The sequence below is a fragment of the Hemitrygon akajei genome, chromosome 21 (assembly GCF_048418815.1).
Source record: "Hemitrygon akajei chromosome 21, sHemAka1.3, whole genome shotgun sequence".
Classification (NCBI taxonomy): domain Eukaryota; kingdom Metazoa; phylum Chordata; class Chondrichthyes; order Myliobatiformes; family Dasyatidae; genus Hemitrygon; species Hemitrygon akajei.
Genome location: NC_133144.1, coordinates 54,036,842 through 54,050,302, shown reverse-complemented (window position 1 = coordinate 54,050,302; position 13,461 = coordinate 54,036,842). Strand labels below are relative to the sequence as shown.

General features: G+C 42.3%; 1 protein-coding gene across 3 annotated transcripts in view; it reads right to left on the bottom strand.

The window, feature by feature from the left end:
• The window catches only part of lrmda (leucine rich melanocyte differentiation associated), a 1,051,240-nt gene that overhangs the window by 122,697 nt on the left and 915,082 nt on the right, over nt 1-13,461 (bottom strand). The window lies entirely within an intron of this gene.

The following is a 13,461-nucleotide window of genomic DNA, read 5'->3' as shown; positions in this document are numbered from 1 at the left end:
AGAGGAATAAAGAATTGATATTTCAGGCCAAGACTCTTCATTTTAGCTAATATTGTGGATGGCACTTGGGTGTTTGTTTTGGCTACCACTCCGAAGTCCAGTCAATACCAAAAGTCTTTTTGACTCATGGAGCCTCACCACATTCAACAACTGCCCTCGATAATTTTTGCAAGTTGTCACTGTGTGTGAGTCATCTAGGATATATGTCTTCTATTTCCTCAACCCGTTAAATCAAAGACATCTCAGATCTTGCATTGGGATTGGTCAATCTTCTGATACTGGGGAAGCACAGTGACAGTGGGTTCAACTAAATGATTCCTAATCTTAGTAGTTAGTTGCTCAAGTGAACCCAGGGCTTCAGTGTATAGCAGCATACTTACACAGATTCTGGACTGAGTGCCAGTTAAACAGTTGTATATCAGTAGCTACATTTGAAACCATCCCAATCAATGAGGGCAGCAGGGAACAGGATGTGCCAAGACTTTTAAAGACCGGGCAATACCTGGCAAGCCAATTGTTTGAAGATTCGGGGAGTAGATTTAGGAGGAATTGCTTTCCCCAGAGAATGGTGAATCCGTGAAATTCTCTGCCCAATGAATCGGTAGAGACTAACTCTGTAAATATATTTAGGACAAGGTTGGATAGATCTTTGGATAGTAGGGGGATTAAGACAAGGTTGGATAGATCTTTGGATAGTAGGGGGATTAAGACAAGGTTGAATAGATCTTTGGATAGTAGGGGGATTAAGACAAGGTTGGATAGATCTTTGGATAGTAGGGGGATTAAGGGTTATGGGCAAAAGGCAGTAGGTGGAAATGAGTCCGTGGCCAGATCAACCATGATCTTACTGAATGGTGGAGCAGGCTTGATGGGCCAGATGGCCTCCTCCTGCTCCTATTTCTTATAGAAACATAGAAAACCTACAGCACAACACAGGCTTTTCAGCCCACAATGCTGTGCCGAACATGTACTTACTTCAGAAATTACCTAGGTTTACCCATACCACTCTATTTTTCAAGGCTCCATGTACCTATCCAAGAATCTCTTAAAAGACCCTTTTGTATCTGCCTCCACCACCATTGCTGGCAGCCCATTCCATGGACTCACCACTCTCTGTGTAAAAAACTTATCCCTGACATCTTCTCTGTACAGACTTCCAAGCAAAATAAGTTCAAAGTTGAAAAGAAATTTATTATCAAAGTAGGCATATGTCACCATATACAACCCTGAGATTCATTTTCTTGCAGGCATTCACAGTAGAACAAAGAAATACAATAGAATTACTGAAAAGTTACACACGAAGACTGACAAACAACCAATGTACAAAAGAATTTGCATATCTTCATTCTGCCTTGTTCCTATAACATAAGCAGTTATTGGAGAGTTGAAATTTGCACTTGCAGCAACTGTGGTCAGGAAAGTACACCAGAACTTCCACTTCTTTAGAAGGCCAAGCAAATTTAGCATGTCCTCGAATGACCATCACCAATTTTTACAGGAGCACCATAGAAAGCATCATAGTAAGGCAACTGCTCAGCCCAAGACTGCAAGAAATTGCAGAGTGTTGTGAAGACAGTTCTGTCCACCACAAAAACCAGCGTCCCCTCAGTGACTTTTCAGAAAAGCAGCCACCATAATCAAGGACACCTTCCAGTCCAGTCATTCACTCTTGTCCTGCCTCCCATCAGAACAAAAGATACAAAAATTTGAGCACATGTACCACCAGACTGAAAGGCAACTTTGATCCTGCTGTATAAGACTCTGAACCCGACTTCTTGATGATGAAGATGAACTCTTGATCTGTCATGGCCCTTGTCTACTTGTGTGGATGTTGCAGCAAAGACAAAGACAGCCTGGGGCAGTTGTAGTCAAGTGAGATGACTGGAGACACGTCTGCACTCTACAGATGAGATAGGCTGTAGCAGTGTGCACTCAGGGCAAATGAGCGAGGTCTCTGCCATCAGACTTACCCAGAAAGGTCTTCCTAAGAAAACATCCTTTTACGTAATAGGAGCTTCTGGAGACAGATGAGATATGAAGATGGGATAGGATATGAAACTACCCAAACTGGGTGACAGTCAGGAAGGGAAAGGGGTTAAGGAACCAATGCTCTTGTGGCTATCCCCCTCAACCGCATGTATATCACTTTGGATACTGCCGGGGGGGGATTGACCTAATAAAGGAAAGTCACAGTGGCCGGGTCTCTGCCACTGAGACTCAGATGGTCTGTGACTCAGATGGGAAGGGGGAAGAAGAAACACACTGAGGCGATCAAGGATTTGTTAGCTAGGAGAACAGATAGGAGGTTCTGTGGGCGATAATAAGATTCCCAGATGGCTTGTCAAATGACACAACTGGCAGATATGCTTACAGACATTTTTAATCTCTCCCTCTCCCAGTATAGAGTGCCCTCCTGCTTCAAAACATCCACCATTGTTCCTGTACCTAAAAAGACCAAGGTAACATGTCTGAATGACTGGCGTCCTATCGCACTCACTTCAATAATAAGCAAATACTTTGAGAGGCTGGTCAAGGACTACATCTACAGCATGCTACCATCTACACTGGACCCCCCTACAATTCACCTACCGACACAACCGATCAACAAGACAACGCAATAGCCACACCATCCTTACACATCTGGAGAAGAGGGATGCTTATGTGAGAATGCTGTTCTTGGACAACATTTCAGCATTTAGCACAATAATTCCCTCCTGGCTCGACAAGAAGCTCAGAGACCTCAGCCTTCACCCTGCTTCGTGTAGCTGAATCCTGGACTTCCTGTCAGATCGCCAGCAGGAGGTAAGAGTGGGCTCCCTCACCTCTGCCCTTCTGACCCTCAACACGGGTGCCCCTCAGGGTTGTGTCCTAAGCCCCCTCCTTTACTTTCTGTATACCCATGACTGTGTCACCACCCACAGCTCCAATCTGCTAATTAAATTTGCTGACGACACTACACTGATTGGCCAACTCTCAAATAATAATGAGGCAGCCCACAGAGAGGCAGTCATCACTCTGACACAGTGGTGTCAAGAAAACAACCTCTCCCTCAACTTCACAAGAACAAAGGAGCTGGTTGTGGACTACAAGAGGAACGGAGACAGGCTATCCCCTATAGACATCAATGGATCTGGGGTTGAGAGGGTAAACAGCTTTAAGTTCCTCAGCATAAACATCATCGAGGATCTCACATGGTCTGTACATACTGGTTGTGTGGTGAAAAAGGCACAACAGCACCTCTTTCACCTCAAACGGATGAAGAAGTTTGGTATGGCCCCTCAAGTTCTAAGAACTTTCTACAGAGGCACAATTGAGAGCATCCTGACTGGCTGCATCACTGCCTAGTATGGGAACTGTACTTCCTTCAATTGCAGGACTCTGCAGAGAGTGGTGTGGACAGCCTAGCACATCTGTAGATGTGAACTTCCCACTATTCAGGACATTTACAAAGGACAGTTAAAAAGGACCCAAAGGATCAGGGGAGACCTGAGTAACGCCAACCACAAACCTCCTCCAGCTGCCACCATCCAGGAAACGGTACCGCAGCATAAAAGCCAGGACCAACAAGCTCTGGGACAGCTTCTTCCACCAGGCCAACAGACTGCTTAATTCATGCTGACACAACTGTATTTCTATGTTATATTGACTATCCTGTTGTACATAATATTTATTATACATTACTATAATTGCATATTGCACATTTGAATGGAGACGAATGTAAAGATTTTTACTCATCATGTACATGAAGGATGTAAGTAATAAGGTCATTTCACTTCAATTGTCGCCTCATTGAAACCTATCAAATGGTAAAAGGCCTTGATAAAGTGGATGTGGAGAGGATGTCTCCTATGGTGGGATAGTCTAAGGCTAGAGGACACAGCCTCAGGTGGGAAGAGAAGGAGGGGGAGATGAGGAGGAATTTCTTTAGCCAGAGGATGGTGAATCTGTAGAATTCTTTGCCATAGGCAGCTGTGGAGACCAAGTTTTCATGTATATTTAAGACAGAGGTTGATAGATTCTTGATTGGTCAGGGCATGAAGGAAGACGGGTGGAAGGCAGGAGACTGGGGCTGAGAGGAAAATTCTACTTCCAGATCTTATGGTCTTATGTCTTACACCCAACAACTAAGGCTCTGTTTTCTTTACTGTTTCAAAATATCATCAGCTGCCAGCTTGAAGTTTCTATTTATTTTCGCACCTCGATTGTGAATGGCGATTGAAACTTGTTTCTCAACGGAAGACTCTATTAATAAGCATATTGAATAGGACACAATTTACAAACCTATGCAACTGTGGGATTGGGGCTGAGGGGTGAGCTGCAGACACCCGAGGAAGCAATTCTCACATTGACCCTTAACCAGGGAATCAGGCCAACGGAGATCACTCAGCTATCTGGTTGGCCGGGACCCAGCTGAGGCTTGCGACCAGCATGACAGCCAACCATTCAGAAGAATGTTCCGGACCAATATAAACATGAGCACTCAGCAGAAACGACACTCAATTTTACACTGATGACGACACCTCGACTGATGATGAAACACTTGCGACCTAACCTTTGGACTCGGCAAACAACCCTACAAAAAAAGCAGCCAACCCGAGCTACCGATCTTCTCTTTCATTTCAAACAATGTACAATTATCAATATCTGTGACTGATAAGCCAATGTGGTATAAAAATAGTTTTCCGTTCAGTCTTTAGAATGGTGTGGGTGACAATTCTCCTTGTGCACAAGTGAAATAACAAGCATGCTTGAGCAGTACGAGTGCGTGAGCTCTGGGCCTAGTTATTTTTGTTATTTTATTTTATTATTGGTGATGACAATTACTTCAACATCTGCACTTCCTTTCTCTGTAACTGTAACACTATATTCTGCATTATGTCATTGTTTTTGATCTTGCACTACTTCAATGTACTTATGAACATAGGATATTGAACCTTATAGCATTTTATGAGCCCTTCAGCCAACAATATTATGCTGACCTTTTAATCTAAAATCAACCCAACCCTTTCATGCTACATAGACCTCCATTTTTCTATCATCCATGTGTCTATCCAAGAGTCTGTTAGATGCCCCTAATTTACCTGCCTCTAACACTACCCCTAGCAGGGTGTTCCATGCACTAAACACACTCAATGTAAAAAAACTTGCCTCTAACATCCCCCCTTGAATTTCTTCCAATCACCTTAAAATTATGTCTGCTCGTATTAGTTACTTCTGTCCTGGGAAACAATCGCTGGCTACTCTCCTGATCTATGACTCTTATCATCTTGTACACCTCCAACAAGTCATCTCTCACCCTGTTTCTCTCCAACGACAAAAGTCCGAGCTCATTCAACCTTTCCTCAAAAGATATACTCTCTAGTCGAGGTACCATCCTAGACACGCTCTCTAAAGTGTCTACATCCTCCCTGTAATGAGGCGACTAGAAGTCATTGCAATATTCCAAGTGTGGTCTAACCAGAGTTTTATAGAGCTGCAACATTACCTCATGGCTCTTAAACTCAATGCCTTAACCAATACAGGAATTGTATGGAATGATCTGTCTGGCTGGCATGCAAGCAAAAGCTTTTTATAATATCTCAGTACAAATGAAAATAATAAACCAATTGCCAAAAGTTACAGCAGTTTTGACTGAATCTCGCTTCACTTCCCAATGCCTAAACACACTATTGAAGTTTAAGTCCATAGTCTTATGAGACAAGACTAGCCTAAGCTTACTTTACTAACAAAACTAATGGTAAATCTGAATGGACATCTATAGCTGAATCAAAAACATACAAAATATAATTGAAAGAATAACTTCCATAATCTCACCAAATAAAAGTTGCAATCTGTTCTAATTTGTGCAGACAATACAGCCTCCCCTGGGTTATGAAAGAGTTTTGTTCCTGAGGATGCTTCATAAGTCTGTTTCTTGTAAGTCAGAAATGTCAATTTAACCCATATCTCCGCCTCAAGTGGTACGACAGAGTGTCAAACCTACCCCTATGGAAGAGAGCAAACCAAGAGCCCATTGTATTCCAGATAAGGAGGAGGAAGTGGAGATGGGTCAGCCACACCTTGAGGAAGAGCCAGTCGAATGTCACTCGACAATTACTCAAATGGAATCCGCAAGGGAAGAGAAGAAGAGGTCGCCCAAAGCAAACCTGGAGGTGTAGGCTTTTGGATGAACTGAAAGCCGCCGGCCAACTTGGGAGACTGCAAAAACATCTGCTAGAGATCGCAGAAAGCGGAGGACTTTTGTTGAGGCCCTATGCTCCATAAGGAGCGAAAAGGATTAAGAAGAATTGGTCGGATACACTAGCTATAATTTTCATAGAATTATCACCCTAACACTACCCTTAATTAAAGTAATGGTATATATACTATATCTATTCATCATGGAACACCATGAAACATTTTATTATTGTTAGCTTGAAAAATGGTTTAAAAATATACAGGAGAATTTGTGTAACATTGGATTTCCGTAAGTTGGGTCATTCATAACATGAGCCGTCCCTGTATTCATTTGTATTGTGACAGATTTCTTTAAAAAGGTCAAACTTGTTTGCAGTTGAAGTGAATTCAGTTGTTGAGTTTTATCGGACTAATTTAAAATGGATTGCACTGTATGTCAATCTCCACAGTTGGTTCCTCCCCATGTTGTTAGAAGGGGATTTACTGCAGTTAATTTGCCCCAGGGATGGTTTTTGGAATGTTTTACCCTATACAGAATATTGCTTTTCCAATATATCAGTCTGCCAAGAATGTTTTTCTTTCCTTCCTATTGCAGGGGAGATCAGAACTATCAGTTTAAGAATAGGCCTGTCCCTCTCATTCTGTGGAGTACCAACTGAGCCTAATGTACCTTTCTCAGATTCCTTGGGTTGCCATGGTTTGTTCTCTCTTGCAGCTCAAAAATCTTTTGTAAATCTGAGACCCCCAAGGTGATCAGTGGATGATCTTTCCCCAACACTCACTCCTGCAGCCCCCGGTGAATTTGACAGCCACTCGTAAATTCCAACTTATTTGGAACACATTTTACTTTCTCCAAAGAAATCGACCATTAGCTGTGCTGTTTGCCAGGTCCCCTGGATTGATTTTTCTTTCTATTTCCAGAAGCAGCAGGTAGAAATAAAGCATGACAGAAAGCAGGTGAAACATCATCACTACTACCCTTCAACCATCAGGCTCCTGAACATGGATAACTTCACTCACCTCAATATTGAACACAACCTATAGACTCACTTTTAATGATTCTACAACTCGTGATCCCAGTATTATTTACTTATTTCTTTATTATTGTTATTATTTGTTTTTTTGTATTTGCATGATTTGTCTTTTTCACATTGTCAGTATTTGTGTGTGGTTTTTCAATGATTCTATTGTATGTCTTTGTTCAACTGTGAATGCCTGCACGAAAATCAATCTCGGGGGTGTATATGGTGACATATACATACTTTGACAATAAATTTACTTTGAATGTCAAACTTTGATTACTTTTCAGGAATAATGAATAAAGTGTAACAGCTAGAGAGAGTGCAGTGTAGGTGAACGATAAAGTGCAAGATCATAACAAATTAGATTATGGGCTAAGAGGTCCGTTCAAAAGTCTGATAACAGCGGGACAGAAGCTACCCTTCAGCCTGGTGGTCTGTGCTTTCAGATAGATAGTTTTGCCATGCTGGAAAGGGTGTTTTGGCTTCAGCTAAGATATGGAGCCATGTTGTCCAACTTATAAATGTGTGTCAATCAGTCAAGATTGTGGGATGTGAGGGAAGGTTTAGAGAGCTGCGGGGAAGAGTTTCCTGAAGGACAGTAGTCAGGTTTGGGATTTTTGGTGGGAGCTGTGGAGCAGGGGTCAAGGGAACAGAATGACATTGGATGGAGAGTCTCCATTGTAAGAAATGCCTTATGAACAGCTCCAAGGAGGAAGGGCCAATACTTCTGAGAGAGCCAGTTCATTCAAGATGTTCTTCAAGGGGAGTTCAGAATGAAACAGGTGCTTTCATGCAGACCAAGGTTCCAGCGCGTGAGTAAAGAGCTACAACCCCAAATGCTCCAGAATCAGCTCCAACATTTTGTGCACATTGGACTGGTGTAACTGTAATGGGCCCCTTTTATTTTTCTTTTCTTTTTTTCTGTAACTGTTTGTTGAAGTTGAAAGTTTGGTAAATATACTTCTCTTATAATTTTATGCTGATGTATGATCTGTCATTTTTGGGCTACCCGATAACTGTGTATGGGCAGTATTTACACAGCATTCACTCAAATCGAGGTTCCTTTAATAGGAACATCATGATGTTCCTGTTTGGTTGAACCACAAATCATACCAACCCTGGATGTATGTTGTTTATGAAAGGTGGCCTTGTCACTGCTGAGTCACATGGATGTTAGCAGAGTCATCTAACGAGCCAAGTCTGTATATGAGCATCATTGAGAGGGTTACATATGTACATAAATTGTATGTCCAAAGTGATACTAGGCACAGGGATATTTGTAAATAAAGTAACTGACATGAAATGACCAAGTAGTGGTGGTTGGGGTGTGAGGGGTGAGTTAATGTGTGGAGGGGTGAGTTAGTGGGTGGTGGTTCTGATCAGCCTTACTACTTGTGGAACACAACTGTTTCTGAGTCTGTGGATGCTGTATAGCCTCCCACCCTGATGGGAGCGGGACAAACAGTCCATGAGCGGGGTGGGTGGAACCATTTGTAATATTATTGGTCTTTATCTGGCACCTTTCTGTCCTTGAAGGTGGGTAAAAGTGGAAATCCAAGGTACTCTTTACTCACCTGCCATTAAAATTGTGTCAGTGCTCAAAAAGGCGACCCCACAAGCTTCCTCAAAATAACATAACAATCCTGCTGTTATCTGTAAGGATTTTTTATTTTCTCCCTTTGACTGCGTGGGTTTCTTCTGGGTGCTCTGGTTTCCTCCCACATTGCAAAGGCACACAGGTTAGTAGGTTAATTGGTCACATGGGTGTAATTGTGCGGCGCGGGCTGGTTCGGCCGGTAGGACCTGTTACTGTGACTTATTGCAAAATAAATAAATACATAAACAAATAAGCACAAGACAACGACCCTCATGGCTGAAGAAATTCCTAAATGTCCCGAAAGGACTCCAAAGCAAATGCCAGGAGGCTCACAGATGCTAATGAGGAAGTTTACATCTGATTTAATTATACGAGAGATTCTGCAGATGGTGGAAATCCTGAGCAAACTTACACAAAATACTGAAGGAACTCAGCAGGTCAGACAGCATCTACAGAGGGAAACAAACAGTTGATGCTTCAAGCCAAGATATTTCATTGGGTCTGGTTTTGATGACATCAGCAGAAGTGGCCATCTTGAATGGAGAAAGTTTGGATCTGGAGTCCTTGGGCTTACAGGAGTGTGCATGTTAAACAGACAGTGTCAGGAAGTAAAGTTCACACTTCTTGAGCCAGTATGCAATGGCTTTCAATGTTTTTTAATCACGTGTACATTGAAACATGGAGTGAAAAGTGTTGTTTGTGTTAACAGCCAACACACCTGAAGGTATACTAGGGGTAGCCCACAAGCGTCACAACACTTTCCAGAGCTTTCTGCTGTAACTAGGCACTTTATCGATCCTTCTGAAATAAGGCCTAATGCACAATCTTGGGCTGAATTTGGGCTTCCTTGAGGCATTTGAGCTCATAAAATTGTCCAGAAATATATTTTACCTGAAAATTGGAAATGCCTCTTTGCAAAGCAGGTATTAGTAATGACAGTTCCCTTTCATACAAAGCTGACAGGTCAGCTCAGATCTTGGTGAGGATTTGAAATCACCCAATAACCTTTCACTGCAGAACTCTATTGTGGAAACTATTGAGGGCTAAATGCAATGGCAGGCTAACATTATGGGCATACGTACACAACACTGGAAGAACTCAGCAGGTCAGGCAGCATCCGTGAGAAAAGAGTAGCCAACGTTTTGGGCCCTTCACCAGGTCTCGGCCCGAAACGTCGGCTACTCTTTTCTCACGGATGCTGCCTGACATGCTGAGTTCTTCCAGCGTTGTGTACGTATTCTTTGATCCACAGCATCTGCAGCTGTAATTTTGTGTTTTGCATTATGGGCATGCTATGTTGACACCCAGAATGTGCAGGCCGCCCCTAGGACATCCTAGAGTGTGTTGGTTTTTTAATGAAAATGATGCATTTCACTGTATATTTCAATGTACATGTGATAAATAATTCTGAATGTGGATTTGAGTGGGGGGGGAAGTGAAAAAATAGGGTAAAAGAGATAGAGGTGAAATAATTAGGATATCTAAGGTTACGGTGAGAAGGCAAGAGAATTGAATTTAGAAGGAAAATCAATCAGCAATGATGGAATGGTGGAGTGGTCTTGATGGGCCGAATAGGCTAATTCTGCTCCTGCCTGCAGTATGTCTTGTGGTCTTACAGTTAATCTGGTTCAGAAATATTGAACCCTGCTCTGAATATCATTTAACCAGGACAGCTTCAGAGGTATAGCTCAGAATGCCAGCTCGATGTGAACAGCCAACAAGCAGAGTTTTTCTCCTACTCAAGCTCTGGCAGGTTAAACCATCCCTTCAGGCCCCAGGCACAGGGGAGATCAGGCTTTTCCCATATTCATGTGGATCAGGGGTTCCCAACCTTTTTTTACGCCATGGACCAATACCATTAACCAAGGGGGCTGTGGACCCCAGGTTGGGAGCCCCTGTGTTGGGTCAATAGTGACTATGTAACCAGGCCAAATGCTAAAGAAAACCAGCAACTGTGCAGACATGAGTGAGGTACTGATAAGTTCCATGGTCCTGTAAATGTTTGTGCCTTTGCATGAACAACTCTTGAAATACTGGTATTCTGGTAAGATGGGAGAACACACTTCAGTCCTCATAGAGGGATCAGAAGTGGAAAGAGTGAGCAATTTCAGGTTCCTGGGTGTCAGTAACACAGAGGATCACCTGACCCAACATATTAATGCAGCTACAGAGAAGGTACAACAGCAGCTCTGCAGTATTTCATTAGGAGTTTGAAGAGATTCGGTGTGTCACGAAAGACACTCACAAATTTCCACAGATGTACTGTGGAGAGCGTTCTAACTAGTTGCATCACTGTCTAGTATGGGGGGGGGGGGGGGTGACTGTGCAAGATTGAAAGAAGCTGCAGAGTTGCAAATTTAGTCAGCTCCATCATGGGCACTAGCCTCCGTGGTATCCTGGACATCGTCAAGAAGCGATGCCTCAAAAAGGCAGCATCTCAATATTACCATCAGGGATGAGGTACAGGAGCCTAAAGGGACACACTCAATGATTCCGAAACAGCTCCTTACCCTCAGCCATCTGATTTCTTAATGGACATTGAACCCATGAATACTACTTCACTACTTTTTTTTACTTTTATTTTTGCACTACTACACACACACACACACACACACACACACACACACACACACACACACACACACACACACACACACACACACACACACACACACACACACACACACACCACCACCACCACCACCACCACCACCACCAACCCCCCCCCCCCCCCTTTGGTAATTCATGTTTTTTTCTATAATGAATTGCAGTGTACTGCTGCTGCAAATATAACAGATTTCACACTATATGCTGGTGATATTAAATCTGATTCTGATTCTGATGCAGTTTGCCCAGAAATGTGCAATTTGCAATTATGGACTCATGAACCCATTGGAATTGTGTTTTCACAGCAAGACAAACTGAACTGCAAATGTATTCTGATCGAATTATCATAAACCTATTGCTTACACTGTAAATGTAATCCCAAAACACTAACAAAAATCCAATAATGGAATTTAATAAAGTCACATTGGAGCAGTGGCCTTGGTCAAATGCCTTCATTCAGGACTATTTTTCAGTTCTACATTGATTTGCACTATCAGCTTTCTGGGGGGCTGTATTAGCGAGCTGTTCAATAGATTTTCTAAGTTCTCTTGATGACATGCATGCGAAATCTCAGGATCAAAATCAGATTCCTCAGAATCCCTCAACACTTGATACATTAGAGTGCCCTCACATTTATATTCATACAGTACTTATAATAGCTTTGTCCAGTACATCATAGATATATCCCCCACCCCCAGCATCAGTTATATCTATAGGAGATGCTGTCTCAAGAAGGCAACATCTATCATCAAAGATCGCTACCATCCAGGCCATGCCCTCTTCTCCAGCTTTCATTGGGCAAAAGGTACAGAAGCCCGAAGTCGCGCATCACCAGGTTCAAGAATGGCTACTTCATTTCAACCATTCGGTTCCTGACCACACTATAGTTTAGTAACACTATTACACTTTGATCGCTTTGCACTAAAATAGAAACAAGAGATTCTGCAGATGCTGGAAATCTAAAGCAACACACAAAATAATGGAGAACTCAGCAGGTCAGACAGTACCTATGGAGAGGAATATAATTGTATTCTTCTCTATAGATTCTGCCTGCCCTGCTGTGTTCCTCCAGTACTTTACGTGTTGCACTAAAATCAGAATCAGGTTTAATATCACTGGCACATATCATGAAATTTGTTAACTGTGTGACAGCAGTGCAATGCAATACACAATAATAGAGAAAAAAACTGAATTGCAGTATAAATGTATACATATATTAAATGTTTAAATTAAATACATAGTGCAAAAATTTTTTTAAAAATAGTGAGGTAGTGTTCATGGGTTTAATGTCCATTCAGAAATCAGATTGCAGAGGGGAAGAAGCTGTTCCTGAATCACTGAGTGTGTGTCTTCAGGCTCCTGTATCTTCTTCCTGATGGTAACAATGAGAACAGAGTATGTCCTGGGTGATGATGCCCTTTAATGATGGACAGCGCCTTTCTGAGGCACCCCTCCCTGAAGACATCCTGGATGCTATGGAAGCTAGTACTAGGAGCTGAATAATTTTACAACTCCCTTCAGCTTACTTTGATTCTGTACAGTAGCCCCCCCCCCCAGTACTAGACGGCAACGCATCCAGTTAGAACGCTCTCGATTGTGCATCTGTAGAAACTTGCAAATGTTTTTGGTGACATACCAAATCTCCTCAAACTCCTAATGAAATACAGCCACCGTCTTGCCTTCTTTATAGCTGCATTGATGTGTTGGGTTCATCAGAGGTCCTCAGAGATATTGACACCCAGGAACTCGAAATTGCTCTCTCATCCCACTTCTGATCCCTCTATGAGGACTGCTTTGTGTTCCCTCAGACTTTGTTTTGTTTTAATTGTGCTCTTTCTTGTAAAAAAAAGTGTGTACAATTCAATGGTACTGCAAGTAAGTTTTTCATTGCACCTCTTCATACAAGCACTTGTACTCATGTCATTAAACTCAACTTCAAAGAAACCAAATTTCTGTGTGTACAGTCATCCCACAATGCAAGATGTAGGCATTTGCAATTAAGTCTTTTGGGAAAAAATAACAAACACAGGCAGCTGAGGAGAATGGAAATTTACGGAA